A 12277-nucleotide genomic window follows, 5' to 3' on the forward strand; every position below is an offset into this window, starting at 1 on the left:
GATCCTCGACCCAAATTAAGGCCCTTACTGGTGCTGACTGCAGCCCCATAACCATCAGACGGCATCTGAGACTGAAGGGCTTCAAAAACAAAAAACTTCTTCAAAGACCTCGTCTCCTTGAACGCCACAGAACTGCTCGTTTGGACTTTGCAAGAGACCACCAAACATGGGACATTCAAAGTTGGAAGAAATTTTTATTCTCTGATGAGAAAAAATGTAACCTTGATGGTCTTGATGGTTTCCAACGTTACTGGCATGACAAGCAGATCCCACCTGAGATGTTTTCTACGCACCACAGTGGAGGGGGCACCATAATGGTCTGGGGTGCTTTTTCCTTCAGTGGAACAATGGAGCTTCAGGAAGTGCAGGGGCGTCAAACGGCCGCTGGCTATGTCCAGATGTTGCAGAGAGCATTCCTCATGACTGAGGGCCCTCGTCTGTGTGGTAACGACTGGGTTTTTCAACAGGACAACGCTACAGTACACAATGACCGCAGGACAAGGGACTTCTTCCAGGAGAATAACATCACTCTTTTGGCCCAGCCTGCGTGTTCCCCTGATCTAAATCCAATTGAGAACCTTTGGGGATGGATGGCAAGGGAAGTTTACAAAAATGGACAACAGTTCCAGACAGTAGATGACCTTCGTGCGGCCATCTTCACCACTTGGAGAAATGTTCCCACTCACCTCATGGAAACGCTTGCATCAAGCATGCCGAAACAAATTTTTTAAGTGATAAACAATAATGGCGGAGCTACTCATTACTGAGTTCATGTTTGGAAGTTGGATTTCTGTTTTGGGGGGGGGTTTATGGGTTTTTTGGAGGTGTGGTCCTAAACTTTAGATCAGCTGAAAAACAGCCTGTTTCAGTTTATTCGTTGTTTTCATTAAATTGAATGCTCAAAAAATGTTTTATCTCAATCCCATTTCTTCTTGTTGCATGTTGAAGCTCTACTTGGAACCTTGTTAAGATCCAGCCATGCTAAATATGATTTTTTGCCATTTTTCAAGTGGTCTTAAAGAGGAGGATGGTGCCTGGGGGGAGAAGGAGGAAGAGGAGGAGCAAGAAGAGCAGGCTTTAAACTTTTCTGGGATCCATGGTGTTGTCCGTGGATGGGGGGAGGAGACCTAGGACGACATTCTCCTGTGCGATGAGCAGGAGCCAGGGCGCTCTACCGCTTCCAATTTAGTGCAAATGGGGGCCTTTATGCTCCAGTGTTTTAAGAGGGACTCCCATATAAAAAGCATAAAAGGCAAGGACCAGTACTGGGTGGCAACGTACTTAGACCCCCGGTACAAACACAAAATGGCGGAAATGTTACCAGCATCACAGAGGGCTGTCAGAATGCAGCATTTCCATGTCTTGCTTCGAGAGATGTTGCATTCTGCTGTTGCAGGTGCTGGCAGAGGAATTTCCACCCACAGAAAAACTGTTGCAGGTACCAATCCTACAGCGCATGCAAGAAGAGGGCGGTTTGAATATGTGTTGGAAACTTCGGATATGAGATTATTTTTGCAGCCAACCCATCGACAGCCGCACTTCGGATCCAGCCTCAGGGAACACCTAGACTGACAGGTGTCCGACTACATGGGGTTAACGGCCGATGTGGATGCTCTGAGAAGCGAGGAATCCCTTGACTACTGGGTGTGGCCAGAGCTGGCACAATTTGCCATGGAACTCTTGGCTTGCCCCTTGTTGAGTGTCCTGTCCAAAAGGATGTTCAGCGCAGCAGGGGGGATCGTGACCGATAAGAGCACTCGCCTAGCTCATGATAGTGTGGACTACCTCACATTTCTAAAAATGAACCAGGCATGGATCGAATTTCAACTATTATCATTTGGTTTTTTTTAAGAGGGGGGATTTCATTAGCCATGTTTTTAATCCAATTTATATTTTTAGTTCTTTTAAACATATGTATTTGACATGTATTTGTACTGGCCTGCATTAAAATTGATATCCAATGACCGTCTAATATACCTCCAGCCACATAATCACTTGATGCTTTCTGTACGTTGATTGAATAATTTTTGGGGCCTGTACTACACTGGCCTGCATTAAAATTGTTATCTAATGACCGTCTAATATACCTCCAGCCACATAATCACTTGATGTTTTCTGTCTGGTGAATGAATAATTTTTGGGGCCTGTAGTCCAGTCCACTGGCCTGCAGTAAAATTAATATCCATCAACCGTCTAATATACCTCCAGCCACATTATTAATTGTTCTTTTCTGTACGGTGAATGAATAATTTTTGGGGCCTGTACTCTACTGGCCTGCAGTAAAATTGATATCCAATGACCGTCTAATATACCTCCAGTCACATAATCACTTGATGTTTTCTGTCCGGTGAATGCCTAATATTTGGGACCTGTACTCCACTGGCCTGCAGTAAAATTGATATCCAATGACCGTCTAATATACCTCCAGCCACATAATCACTTGATGTTTTCTGGCCGGTGAATGCCTAATATTTGGGGACTGTACTCCCGTCATCTAAAATAAAACTTTGCTAGGCTCCAGCAGGGCACATTTTTGACAGTTTCCCTTTAAGATGCATAAAAATGGCCCCTGATTAAAATGCATATTTTTTTGTGGGAATTTTTGGTATGTCCATGTGTGGCAACACATACCCTTTTCCCCAGCTACTAGTTATTTATTTTATTTGGTGTATATAAAAGGTACCCTGTTAGCACAATACACATACACCCCTTGAGGAAGATATACGCGAAACGCGAGGCGGGGATGCTTATAATCACTATGGTATTTATGTAACTATTTATTCATTATTATGACTATTTACACTACCATCTTTCTGTATTTTGCACGTTGCACTTTATATATTTATATGTACTTGGCTTAGTGTATTGTCCTATTGGTCTGAGGTCAGGATTGTTTCACTTTATACCTGTTTGGATATTTGTTACTTGTATTGGTCCTTGTGTCCTCTATGACCCATTTATTTACTACATGTTCTATTATGTAATCCAGATTGTGGTTTTCTATATATCCTGTGTGTTTTTGCTGCTGTATTGTATATATTTATACAAACCGGATTCCAAAAAAGTTGGGACACTATACAAATCGTGAATAAAAACTGAATGCAATGATGTGGAGGTGCCAACTTCTAATATTTTATTCAGAATAGAACATAAATCACGGAACAAAAGTTTAAACTGAGAAAATGTACCATTTTAAGGGAAACATATGTTGAATCAGAATTTCATGGTGTCAACAAATCCCCAAAAAGTTGGGACAAGGCATTTTCACCACTGTGTGGCATCTCCCCTTCTTCTTACAACACTCAACAGACGTCTGGGGACCGAGGAGACCAGTTTCTCAAGTTTAGAAATAGGAATGCTCTCCCATTCTTGTCTAATACAGGCCTCTAACTGTTCAATCGTCTTGGGCCTTCTTTGTTGCACCTTCCTCTTTATGATGCCCCAAATGTTCTCTATAGGTGAAAGATCTGAACTGCAGACTGGCCATTTCAGTACCCGGATCCTTCTCCTACGCAGCCATGATGTTGTGATTGATGCAGAATGTGGTCTGGCATTATCTTGTTGAAAAATGCAGGGTCTTCCCTGAAAGAGATGACGTCTGGATGGGAGCATATGTTGTTCTAGAACCTGAATATATTTTTCTGCATTGATGGTGCCTTTCCAGACATGCAAGCTGCCCATGCCACACGCACTCATGCAACCCCATACCATCAGAGATGCAGGCTTCTGAACTGAGCGTTAATAACAACTTGGGTTGTCCTTGTCCTCTTTGGTCCGGATGACATTGCGTCCCAGATTTCCAAAAAGAACTCTGAATCGTGACTCGTCTGACCACAGAACAGTCTTCCATTTTGCCACACTCCATTTTAAATGATCCCTGGCCCAGTGAAAACGCCTGAGCTTGTGGATCTTGCTTAGAAATGGCTTCTTCTTTGCACTGTAGAGTTTCAGCTGGCAACTGCGGATGGCACGGTGGATTGTGTTCACTGACAATGGTTTCTGGAAGTATTCCTGAGCCCATTCTGTGATTTCCTTTACAGTAGCATTCCTGTTTGTGGTGCAGTGTCGTTTAAGGGCCCGGAGATCACGGGCATCCAGTATGGTTTTACGGCCTTGACCCTTACGCACAGAGATTGTTCCAGATTCTCTGAATCTTCGGATGATGTTATGCACAGTTGATGATGATAGATGCAAAGTCTTTGCAATTTTTCGCTGGGTAACACCTTTCTGATATTGCTCCACTATCTTTCTGCGCAACATTGTGGGAATTGGTGATCCTCTACCCATCTTGGCTTCTGAGAGACACTGCCACTCTGAGAAGCTCTTTTTATACCTAATCATGTTGCCAATTGACCTAATTAGTGTTAATTGGTCTTCCAGCTCTTCGTTATGCTCAAATTTACTTTTTCCAGCCTCTTATTGCTACTTGTCCCAACTTTTTTGGGATTTGTTGACACCGTGAAAATTGGAATCAACGTATTTTTCCTTTAAAATGATACATTTACTCGGATTAAACGTTTGATCTGTCATCTACGTTCTATTACAAATAAAATATTGACATTTGCCATCTCCACATCATTGCATTCAGTTTTTATTCACAATTTGTTTAGTGTCCCAACTTTTTTGGAATCCGGTTTGTATTTTTTATCTATTCTATTGTTGAAATAAAGTCGATTCATTATTAGCTGTGCTATGCTTGTTTATTGGTGTTGCTAACAGTACAAAGTGCAAAGTGTCACTTGAAAACAATCTTAGAATCGGTTAAATAAGGAAAAGCATTAAAAAGTTATTGCCACATAAAGTGACACATGTCTGTCTGGAAGGAGTTAAATTTTGTGATTTGTTATATTTGTGTACCTTATGGCTCTGTTTGGACAACTAAAGGTTAACTCTTTGGCTCACTGTGTCAGATTTCCTGGGTGATGGACCTGGATCTGCCCTTGGTTAGAGTAGTCTAGCTAAGCTGCAGTCAAGACCTACATTTGCAAGTTCCTCAGAGGTAGGGCCAAGTTCAGGAATTACCATCTCTAAAACTTCACAGCCAGGGAAGCAACTTCATCACCAGAGTACTCCAGAGAGAAGGAAGTTAGAAGGTCTAGAACCCAAAAGGCTGTGCATTAGACAGCACAGTATTGTGCACATTTATGTCACTGACCTTAATGCTGTGGGAGGGAAAGTTGCTAAAGAGTCCCCCATACGTTGAGATGCATTGGCCACACGTATTTAAAGTTTCTGCACCCCTCAGTCCAGGAACGGCAGAAGTATAACTAAGGACAACATCTGCATGGAGTTTGTATGTTCTCCCAGTGTTTGCATGGGTTTCCTCCCACACTCCAAAGACATAGGGACCTTAGATTGTGAGCCCCTCTCTGGACAGCATGATGCTAATGTCTGTAAAGCGCTGTGGAATATAGCAGTGCTATATAAGTGCGCAAAATAAATAAATAAAAGTATTTAACGAGAACCTCTTTGCATGCCTGTGGTTCTGCTGAGAGACTTTAGAGAGAAAGAGGGAGAAAGAAGGAGTACGACAACCACTATTATTGTTGCTGTCCATACACTTCTATTGAGTGAATCACGGGCACCCCAGCTATTACTGGGCAGGAGCCCAAACTCCAGGGAGTACCCAGAGGGAAGAAAGGGTGCACTCACCTGTGACTGCCCAGCCCAAGGGAGATTCAGAGGAAGAGATTGCGACTGTGACCTGTAAGTACTACAATCACCCTCAAAGCAATAGCTACCACTCCCTTCCTCCTCCACACACTCCCCCATGGGTCTCTGCACAAGCCACAAACATAGATAAATAGAGATGGATATATCTTCAAAGAAAATAAGAAGCATGTGTCACGCTCTCTCCTGTGACAGGGGTTAGAAGATCTAAGAGACTGGCTGCATGTGATGTGATCTGACAGCCTCTCTGGTTTCACTTGCTTCTGTGTTGTTGCTGGGTATGACCACACCTCTGGTCTCAGGCGTTGCTTGTGGTCATTCCAACTCCTCTATTTAGTGTGGCCTCACCCATCATGCTATGCGGTTGATAGCTCCTTTTGGATGTTGGAAGTGCTGGTGTTAGTTCTCCTCTGAGTTCCTGCTCGTCCGCATACTTCGGAGTTAAGTGTCTTTCCTTTATTTCTTGTTTGTCATTTTCTCCTACCTTTTGGTATTACCGGTAAGCCTGAGGGAGTCTCCTGTTCCTTCAGCTGGGAAGGAACATGTCAAAGAACTTTTTAAACCTCACCGAGAATATGCATATAAGATAATTATCAATTCCTGCAGTACAAACAATTGGATCACAGAAGGCATGAATAAAACGTAACTTTTAATATTTGATGTTAATAATTTCCACCACTTCAAAGTATAGATATGAACAAATACAAAAATTATTGTGACATCATATTTTCTTATCACCTTGATCGAAACAGAGGGGAGAGACTGATAGAGAGGACACGCGGGGAACCACGCTATCCCTACAAGGACCCTCAATAGTGCCTCAACCCACAGGAACACCCTGATGGTGGATGGCCTGTGGTCTCGTACCTGCCCTGACTCACCCTCATATAGCCCTAAAACCTTCCAACGCGTTTACCCTAGTAAAGGTTCATCAGGGGAGAGATAATGGGTAAAGAAACAAAACACAACACAAAATTACTATAAATCCTTGATATACAAGATGAAAGCCAATATATACTACAAAAACAATGATTCATTATGCACCAAATGAACCCGATACTGGGTATAGATAGTTTTGCTAGCTAGTAGCCCCACCAGCCACGTCATTCAGGAGTGGCCTTAATTCTGCAACCAACTCGTTCACCAGTGGCCTTGTCCTTCTATAGGTTATACATAATTTATTCAGTGTGTCCAGATATCACTGACCTATAATAATGCACTTAGATAATATAAGAAAGCAGTCTGTTTAGAAAGGATTGTCAAAACCAAAGAGGGGGAGGGGTTTGCCTTTATGTAAAGTCTTGTCTAAAGCCCACACTCCGTGAAGATATAAGTGAGGGACATGAACATGTAGAGTCACGGTGGGTAGAGATACATGGAGCTAAAAACAACAATAAATTACTAATAGGAGTTTACTATAAACCATCTAATATACCAGAGTCCACAGGAAATCTACTACTAAACGAGATAGATGAGGCGGCAAATCATAATGAGGTGGTTATTATGGGGGACTTCAACTACCCAGATATAGACTGGGAAACTGAAACTTGTATATCTCATAAAGGAAACAGGTTCTTGGCAATAACCAAAGACAATTACCTCTCCAAACTGGTTCAGGACCCGACTAGAGGGACGGCCATACTGGACTTAGTATTAACCAATAGGCCTGACAGAACAACAGACGTGCAGGTTGGGGGACACCTGGGAAATAGTGACCATAAAGTAATAACCTCCCAATTATCATTCAAAAGAGCGTTTCTACAGGGAGGAAGAAAAATACCAAACTTCAAAAAAGCTAAATTTAGCCAACTAAGAGAGGCGATAGGCCTAACTAACTGGGACAAAGTCCTCAAAAATAAAAATACAGCCACAAAATGGGATATCTTTAAAAGCATCCTAAAATCTCATTGTGAGATGTATATACCGTATGGGAATAAAACGTTAAGGAACAAAAAGAAACCAATGTGGATAAATAGAACTGTAAAGAAAGCAATAAATGACAAAAAGAAAGCATATAAATCACTAAAACAGGAGGGTAGCTCGGAAGCACTGAAAAACTATAAGGAAAAAAATAGAACATGTAAAAAACTACTAAAAGCGGCCAAACTAGAGACCGAGAGATTTATTGCCAAAGAGAGTAAAACTAACCCTAAAATGTTCTTCAATTATATAAATGTTAAAAAGTATAAATCTGAAGGTGTCGGCCCTTTAAAGACTAAGGAGGGGGGAGTCACAGAGAGCGACGAGGAGAAAGCAAAGCTGTTAAATATTTTTTTCTTCAATGTATTCACTGAGGAAAATAAACTGTCAGATGACATGCAGAATTTAAAAAGAAATTCCCCATTAAAAGTGTCCTGTCTGACCCAGGAAGAAGAACATCAGCGACTTAAAAAGATTAAAATAGAAAAATCGCCAGGACCGGATGGCATACACCCCCGTATCCTAAGGGAATTAAGTAATGTCATAGCCAGACCCTTATTTCTGATATTTGCGGACTCTATACTGACAGGGAATGTCCCACAGGATTGGTGCATGGCAAATGTGGTGCCAATATTCAAAAAGGGTCCAAAAACAGAGCCTGGAAACTATAGGCCAGTAAGTTTAACATCTGTTGTGGGTAAACTGTTTGAAGGTTTTCTGAGAGATGCTATCTTAGAGCATCTCAACGGAAATAAGCAAATAACGCCATATCAGTATGGCTTTGTGAGGGATCGGTCATGCTAAACTAACTTAATCAGTTTCTATGTGGAGGTAAGTTCTAGACTTGACAGCGGTGAATCAATGGATATCGTATATCTGGACTTCTCCAAAGCATTTGACACTGTACCACATAAAAGGTTAGTATATAAAATGAGAATGCTCGGACTGGGAGAAAACATCTGTATGTGGGTAAGTAACTGGCTCAATGATAGAAAACAGAGGGTGGTTATTAACTGTACACACTCAGATTGGGTCACTGTCACTAGTGGGGTACCTCAGGGGTCAGTATTGGGCCCTATTCTCTTCAATATATTTATTAATGATCTTGTAGAAGGCTTGCATAGTAAAGTATCAATTTTAGCAGATGACACTAAACTGTGCAAAGTAATTAACACTGAAGAGGACAGTATACTACTACAGAGGGATCTGGATAGATTGGAGGCTTGGGCAGATAAGTGGCAGATGAGGTTTAACACTGACAAATGTAAAGTTATGCACATGGGAAGGAATAATGCAAGTCACCCGTACATACTAAATGGTAAAACACTCAGTAACACTGACATGGAAAAGGATCTAGGAATTTTAATAAACAGCAAACTAAGCTGCAAAAACCAGTGTCGGGCAGCTGCTGCCAAGGCCAATAAGATAATGGGTTGCATCAAAAGGGGCATAGATGCCCGTGATAAGAATATAGTCCTACCACTTTACAAATCGCTAGTCAGACCACACATGGAGTACTGTGTACAGTTCAGTTCTCCAGAGCTGGAGAGGGTCCAGAGGAGGGCAACAAAAGTAATAACTGGAATGGGGCAACTACAGTACCCTGAAAGATTATTAAATTAGGGTTATTCACTTTATAAAAAAGACGACTGAGGGGAGATCTAATTAATATGTATAAATATATCAGGGGTCAGTACAGAGATCTATCCCATCATCTATTTATCCCCAGGACTGTGACTGTGACGAGGGGACATCCTCTGCGTCTGGAGGAAAGAAGGTTTGTACACAAACATAGAAAAGGATTCTTTACAGTAAGAGCAGTGAGACTATGGAACTCTCTGCCTGAGGAGGTGGTGATGGTGAGTACAATAAAGGAATTCAAGAGGGGCCTGGATGTATTTCTGGAGCATAATAATATTACAGGCTATAGCTACTAGAGAGGGGTCGTTGATCCAGGGAGTTAGTCTGATTGCCTGATTGCCTGAGTCGGGAAGGAATTTTTTATTCCCCTAAAGTGGGGAAAATTGGCTTCTACCTCACAGAGTTTTTTTTTCCTTCCTCTGGATCTACTTGCAGGATAACAGGCGAACTGGATGGACAAATGTTTTTTTTCGGCCTTATGTACTATGTTACTTAGATGCTCAACTAAGCATGTACCCACCTAATTTACATATATAGGATAACCAATGCCCAGATATCACTGATATATAATAATGTACTTCGATAATGTAAGATGCTAAACTAAGTACGTGTCAACCAAATTCACACATATAGGGTTAATGCCACCAAAACTATTACCTAAAAGGTGGTATAGCCAGACATTATTGAAATATTTGGATCATATAAGATACTTAATTCAGTGAATATCAGCCAATATCCACATATACAGGGTTAACAAAATATCAGAATAGCACTTCACACAAAGAACTTGATTGTTGTCAAAATACCTCTTACATATCCTATGGTAGCATAGGTGGCATAGGTGGCAGGAGAGCTGATGTATAAATGGATGGTTATATCGATGACAGGAGGGGCTGGTGCAGGCGTGGATGTCCTGAAAATAGATCAGGTCATCTCTTGTCCTGAGACTATTTCCAGGGCACTTTAGGGTCAGATAGGGTCCTAGGTTCCAGTGTGTGAACATTCCTACCATCAAGGTCTGTTCATACTTATAGTAGTCAGGGCTCGGTTTAGGGATTCACTAGGTGGTGACATTTTCCCCTTTCCTTAGTTTCCAGGCCTAATACCCTTTCCCTTCTCTCTTGTTGTCGGTGTGGAGTTATCTACCCACACCGTGCCGTGACAGAATGGCACTAACTATATGGTAAAATCTTCACTTTATTGTTTCCTCAGGTTACAGCAGGTGTGGCGAAAAACAAGGTGGCTGTCGTTTTGTGCTTCTGTGCACTTTGATGGGCCAGACAAAGTGCAAGAAAGCATGAAACTGGCCAATTGGTGTCAAGTGAAGATTCTACTGTATGGTGGGTGCCATGTACCCCTGAAGATCGGTATTGTTGGGTCTCCTTGAACGGTCCCTGGGCTAATATGCTTTGGGTCTTGTGACAGTAGTGCCAACTCCTTTATTTTTAGACAGACAGATAGATATAAGATAGAGATAGGTAGATAGATATAGGTCACTTTGGTTAGGAAAGCACGCTTTGCCATAGTAACACAGACACATATCACACTTCCTCCATGTCGCTTCCTGTGTGGTGAGTAGTGCTACAGTCTTTCTTGTTTAGTCACACACACAGCATTAAGCAAGGGGTAAGAAGTTGAATGATGAATCTATTATGAAGAAAGGCACGTTATCAACTATTATCTAGAAATATTCTGTGACAAAAAACAAGATTAGCCTTCATATTCAGAGATGCAACTATCAATCATGGGGACCCACAATACATGGAGTCACGTCAGAATGGCAGCAGCAAGGTATCGGTGAAGGTTAACATTGATTTTTTTTCTTTTTTAACCGATTCCGACCTTGTTTTTAAATACAATTATTATTCCCCTTTAAAGCAAACAGAAAACATGTCTGTACATGCAATGTTTACCACAGCAAATGTACTTTCATCCTCAAGTAAACCTGTTTCTGTTGTCATTTCCACAAAAAGAGCACGGCTATATTTATTACATTATGATACCACTGTTTAGTTTGTTGTATTCTGTCTATAAATGTATTAAAAAATCCAACTGTAAGCTGATCTGTCATTAGATTATGATTCCCTGTTGCATTATAGATCTTCTCTGCTGTTAGCCCAAATGACACAAAAATAGTGTGCCACTCGTTTACTAAAGAATACAAATTAGAGCTAAGCGAATCACTTAAAATTTGTGTCCAAACTGATTCTACACTAATCAAATATGCTCCAAGTGGCCTTAAAATTGGTACATGACACTGTAAGGTCTCCTTAGGACCTTATATCTTTTCGTTATCCCCTTTTTTTTTTTTTATCTACTAATTTTTGCTCTTTCTCTCTCTCCCCTTTTGAAGGGGTATTCCAGGTTCAGAGCTGAACCCGGACATAAGTTCATCTTCACTCATTTACCATTCAGATCTGGGTTCTGCATGAATTAGGAGGGCTGATCTTGGGTCTGTATGAATTAGGGTGTCAGATCTTGGGTCTGTATTATGAAGGGTTGTCCAGCCATGTAAAATGTAAAATATAGAATATCCTAAAATAAAAGTTGTGATACCTTTCTGATCCCCACTGCTCTGCTTCCTCTACTTCCATGTCCTCGCTGGATCCTACTTCCAAGTCCCTTTTGAATTCGACATGTGACCGCTGTGTCCAGTGATTGGGAAGCGAGCATTAGGGGTTAGTGAGATGTCACTACAGTATATTGACTCAAATTTATGACTGTCATGAATTACAATTTGTCACAAGAAAACAATCTCAGAATGGCTTGGATAAGTAAGTGTTCCAAAGTTATTACCACATAAAGTGACACGTCAGATTTGCAAAAAATGGCCTGGGCAGGAGGGTGAAAACTGGCCCGGGATAGAAGAGGTTAAAGGGCATCTGTCAGCAGATATGTACCTATGACACTGGCTGACCTGTTGCATGTGCACTTGGCAGCTGAAGGCATCTGTGTTGGTCCCATGTTTATTATATGTAAATGAGCCTTTAGGAGCAACGGGGGGCATTACCATTACATCTAGAGGCTCTGCTCTCTCTGTAACTGC

The sequence above is a fragment of the Bufo bufo genome, chromosome 3 (genome assembly GCF_905171765.1).
Source record: "Bufo bufo chromosome 3, aBufBuf1.1, whole genome shotgun sequence".
NCBI lineage: Eukaryota > Metazoa > Chordata > Amphibia > Anura > Bufonidae > Bufo > Bufo bufo.